Below are 5728 nucleotides of genomic sequence, written 5' to 3' on the forward strand. Positions count from 1 at the left end.
GGCTGCCTCGCTCGACGCCCGAGGCCGTGCCTCGTCGCCGCAGCTACCCCGCCGTCCGGCCTCCTCCGCCCACGCGCCGGCGAGCGCCTCCAAGTCCGGCGACGTCCTCCTCCGGCCGCCTCCTCCCTCCTCAATACCGACTCGATGGCGACCTCGTCTCTGTCGTGAACAGTGCGAGCGCCGCCATCCTCGATCCGCGTGACTCGGGTCAAACCCTAGATCTGGGGTTGTTTTTTTTCTGAAGTCCCGGATATTTCCATTCCAAGTGCCCATATTCATCATGCTATATCTCCGCATCCGTAGCTCCGATTCATGCATATAGCATATCATAATGTTCGTCTCAGAGAGTGCATCATTTCATTCCATTGCATAATTTTCATTTGAGTTCATCTTGATGCCCGAAATGCTGTTAGAAGAGGGCTACTTGAGTTAATTTTCAGATCTGCTACTCCATCTTAGACATTTGTCATTTTTGCCATGATTATTGTGTGCATGATATGCCCATGAGTTCTACATATGTTTTGTTAAGGGTTTTGTCATCTTTCCAGAGGTGCAACCCATGTATTTTTGTGATGTGTGTGGTGACTAGTGCAAGCTTGCAAAGTGAGGCACTCGGTAATTCTGTTTTCAGGGACTTAGTAATTTCACTAAGTCCTAGAGCTGTTTATCTCATGATGCCATATGTTCATGTTATTTCCTAGTGATCCGTGCCTCCTTTGAGGATGATCAGTAAAGGAGTTTTGTTAATATTGTGGTGATCTATCCATCCATGTCTTTTTTGCAATTATGGAGCACCCTAGGTTGAGTCAATCGAGCTCTACTTTTGCTACTTTGTGAATCTGGGCAGATTGTCAACTTGTTTGCAATTTTGCCGATGATGTTGTAGTTGATCCGTGCATGCTATGCCATTGTTCTTGCCATGTCTAGCTTGCATTTTTTATATTATTGATAGATGTATGCTTGTCTTGCTATGACTTGCTTCGTAGTGAGTGCATCAAGCTCGTAAACATGCCTACTTGAGTTCTGTTTCAGCATGTGCCAGTTTTCACTAAGTCTGAAAACTGATTATGTTTTTGCTATGTTCATGTGCTTGTTAGTATATTTTCTGATCCCTTTTGGCTCAAGGTCACTAAGATACTTTTGTTAAGCTAATTGAGTAGCTCTATGCCATGTTATTCTTTGCCATGTTCAGGTCCTATAGCATGTGGTTTTGTTGCTCCGAAGAGAGCTACTTGGTCTGAAATTTTCAGACAAGTGTTAATTTCACAAAGCCTGAGATCTGTTTGCCATTTGCATTTTTTCCATGCTTGTTTCAACCTGTTAATGGATGAATTGGCCGTAGCTCAGTGCTAGACTTTTGTTAAGCATCTTGAATGCTTCCCTGCCATGTATTTTGATGCCATGTTTGAGTGCTGTAGCATGTTCATCTCATTGCATTTAGATGGTCACTTGCTGTAAATCGCAGACCGGTGCCATTTTTGAATCGCTTGCCATTCCCAAACCGTAACTCCGATTCCGGCGTTCTTTATATCGTTTTCAAGCGATTTCATCTCATCTTTCTAGTGGCACACTTGGATTTCCAAGTTGAGGCCAGGTTCATGCATTTCCTGTCATATCTTGCATATGCATCCCGCACCGCATCCCGCATAGCATATCATCTTTGCATCGTGTTGTTTGAGTTTGCACGTGGTTGATTGTTTTCCTTGTTGCTTGTTTGTCTTGTTTGGGTAGAGCCGGGAGACAAGTTCGCTAACGAGGAGCCCGTTGAGTTTGCTTTCGAGGATTCAGTCAACTCTGACAGCTTTGCAGGCAAGATGATCATACCCTCGAAATCACTACTATCTTTGCTATGCTAGTTTGCTCGCTCTTTTGCTATGCCAATGCTATGATGCCTACCTTTTGCTTATCAGCCTCCCAAATTTCCATGTCAAACCTCTAACCCACCTTGTCCTAGCAAACTATTGATTGGCTATGTCACCGCTTTGCTCAGCCCCTTCTTATAGCGTTGCTAGTTGCAGGGGAAGATTGGAGGCCGTTCCTTGTTGGAACATTTACTACTTGTTGGGATATCATTATATTGCCATGTAATCTTAATGCATCTATATACTTGGTGAAGGGTGGAAGGCTCGGCCTCTCGCCTAGTGTTTTGTTCCACTCTTGCCGCCCTAGTTTCCGTCATATCGGTGTTATGTTCCCGGATTTTTGCGTTCCTTACGCGGTTGGGTTATAATGGGAACCCCTTGATAGTTCGCCTTGATTAAAGCTTTTCCAGCAATGCCCAACCTTGGTCTTACCATTTGCCACCTAGCCTCTTTTTCCCTTGGGTTTCCGGAGCCCAAGGGTCATCTTATTTAAACCCCCCCCTGGGCCAGTGCTCCTCTGAGTGTTGGTCCAAACTAGAGCCCTGTGCAGCGCCCCTCGGGGAAACTCGAGGTTTGGTTTTAGTTGTACGGATTGCTCATCTGAGTGTGCCCTGAGAACGAGATATGTGTAGCTCCTATCGGGATTTGTCGGCACATTCGGGCGGTGTTGCTGGTCTAGTTTTAACCTGTCGAAATATCTTGTTGTAGCGGGATACCGAGTCTGATCGAAAGGTCTCGGGTGGAGGTCTATTCCTTCATTGACCGTGAGAGCTTGTCATGGGCTAAGTTGGGACTCCCCTGCAGGGATTGAACTTTCGAAAGCCGTGCCCGCGGTTATGGGCAGATGGGAATTTGTTAATGTCCGGTTGTAGACAACTTGAACCTTGGCTTAATTAAAATGAATCAACCGTGTGTGTTACCGTGATGGCCTCTTCTCGGCGGAGTCCGGGAAGTGGACACAGTGTTGGAGTAATGTTTGCGCAGGTTGTCCTCTAGTTTCTCGCTCGCGCTTTGCCTCCTCTTCTCGCTCTCTTTTGCGAATAAGTTAGCCACCATATATGCTAGTCGCTTGCTGCAGCTCCACATATATTTACCTTACCCTACCTATTAAGCTTAAATAGTCTTGATCGCGAGGGTGCGAGATTGCTGAGTCCCTGTGGCTCATAGATTACTATTACACCAGATGCAGGTCCAGGTGACTCTGCTCCAGGTGACGCGTTCGACCTCAAGTGGGAGTTCGACGAGGACTCTCAACGTTACTATGTTTCCTTTCCTGATGATCAGTAGTGGTGCCCTGTTGGGGGTGATCAGGACCATGTCGCATGTTGGGTTATCTTTCATTTTGGTGCCGTAGTCGGGCCATGAGTGTTTGGATGATGTATGTTATTTATGTACTTGATTGACGTGGCGAGTGTAAGCCAACTATGTTATCCCTTTACATTATCTTTATTACATGGGATGTTTGTGATGATTACCTGACTTGCGACATATGCCTTCAATGCGATTATGCCTCTAAGTCGTGCCTCGACACGTGGGAGATATAGTCGCATCGAGTGTGCTACAAGTTGGTAATCAGAGCCTTCCCCGACCTTAGGAGCCCCATTGCTTGATCGCTTTTAGCAGCCGAGTTGTGTCTAGAAAAAAAATGTTTTGAGTCATTAGGAATTATATATCGGAGAGTTAGGAATTCTTTTTACTTCCCAGTCTCCTCATCGCTCTGGTAAGGCATCCTGACATAGAGTTTTGACTCTTCTCTTCCCAAATTTCACTAAAAAAATTTAGGATCACGCGGGTATCTTGGAATCGTTCCGATGGTTTTATGATGAGAACATTGTCTTGGTGCCTCCTGTCGGGGGTTTAGTGGAAGTGTCCCGGGGAGTTGAGCTTTGAGGTGTTGTCATCATAATTTTATCATTTTAGTTCTGGTATACCTGAGTTTAGTACACCGACATCGAAAATCTCTTTTATGCAGTTCGTTGGTGAGATAACCTCGACGCCACCCAGTACTGGGGCGGGAGTTCGGGAGTATCGCCATAACTTGTATAACGGATGCTTTTCCAAGGTTGAGGTAGATGGTTTCCGAAGGTTTCTTGGTTATGTGTTGAAGGATGGATACAGCTGGATGTAGGATTTGCTAGTTTGGGTGAGATATTATGCTTCCCCTGTATCCCCAACACCTGATTGCATAACCGGAAAGGTTCGGGAGTTTCTTAGGTGGGAATTCTTGTAGCTCTAGTTCTTCTTCCACAGATATTGGTTTGAGATTGGGATTTCTTACCGATTATTCGGTCTTGATCCGCACTTTGTTGATTTATTTCTCTACCTTTAATTCTTCGTGGCTTCGCAATTTATGGATGTGTGACCATTTCAAGAGGAATGCATTCGTTCATTCTGTTCGGATGTGAAGACTTCATGTTACAATTTTCATTCCGTTGGTTTCAGCTTCATTTATCTGTCTATGTGCTAACGGTGGTCAACCTCTTCAGGATGGCTCCCGCTAAGAGCACCAGTCAGAATCAGAATCAAGATCCGCCACCACCTCCACCTCCTCCGGAGGCATGGCAAGCTGTTATGGCCGCAACCAATGCAAACACACAGTTGATCATGCAAATTCTCCAAGAGCGCAATCAAGGCAGCCAAGGGAATCAAGGCAACAATCAGAATCACTTTGCTACACTCAACCAGTTCCTTGCTAATGGGCCAAAGACTTTCAGCAATTGTGTTGAGGCAACCGATGCTGACGATTGGCTTGTGGATCTGTGTAAGCATTTTGAGTGCAGCAACGTCAGGCCTGAAGATTTCATCAAGTTCGCTTCCTTCCAACTCAAAGATCAAGCTGCAGAATGGTTCCAGCAGTACAAGGATTCTAGAGGTGGACGTCTGATCACTTGGGATGAATTCCGTCAATATTTCCGAGCTCATCACATCCCTCAGAGCATGGTTGAAAGTAAGCGTGAGGAATTCCGCAACTTGAAGCAAGGCTCTTTGTCTAGCTATGACTACAACAAGTTGTTTCAGAAGCTCGCCCGCTTTGCCAAGCAGGACGTACCTGATGAGAAGAGCATGATATACCAGTTCAGGGGTGGTCTCAGAGAAGAAATTCAGCTCGCTCTTGTTCTCTTTGAGCCCTTGAGGTACGATGAGTTCTACAACATGGCACTGAAGCAAGAGGCCGCTCAGTTGAGGTGTGATGCTTCCAAGAAGCGAGTCAGAGACACTACGCCTTCTTCCTCTACTCAAGTGGCCAAGCAGCAGAAGTATTGGCTTCCTCCTCCTCCGTTCCGTCAGCCATATCAGCAGAAGAGCAAAGGTGGCAGTGGTTCTTCCCACCCACCCAACCCTGGCTTTCAGAACAAGACTTCGTCTCAACCTCCAAGATCGAGTGCTCCGTATCACCGTCCGCTTTCAGAGGTCACGTGCAACAAGTGCCAAGAAAAGGGTCACTATGCCAACAAGTGTTTCAACCAGAGGCGTCTTCCTCCTCCTCCTGTGAGATCGGCAAGTACAGCTGTGGTCAATCATAACCCCAAGCACGCCAAGGTCAACATGGTGAATGCAGCTCAGGCAGAGGACTCGGCAGATGTCATCATGGGTAACCTTCCTGTTAACGATGTTCCTACAAAAGTACTTTTTGACACTGGTGCATCCCATTGTTTCATCTCGAGACCTTTTGCATCTAAGCATGATTTTGTTACTCAAGTGTTGCCGAAACCGTTGTCTATTGACTCTCCGGCCCGTCTATTATCTCGAGTATGCGTTCCGGATGTCACAATCACTTTGGGTGACTATAAGTTCTTGTCTTCTCCAAATGTTCTTGGTGACTCGGATATTGATCTTATTCTCAGAATGGATTGGATTTCTAAGCA

This window comes from Triticum urartu, chromosome 3, assembly GCF_003073215.2.
Source record: "Triticum urartu cultivar G1812 chromosome 3, Tu2.1, whole genome shotgun sequence".
NCBI lineage: Eukaryota > Viridiplantae > Streptophyta > Magnoliopsida > Poales > Poaceae > Triticum > Triticum urartu.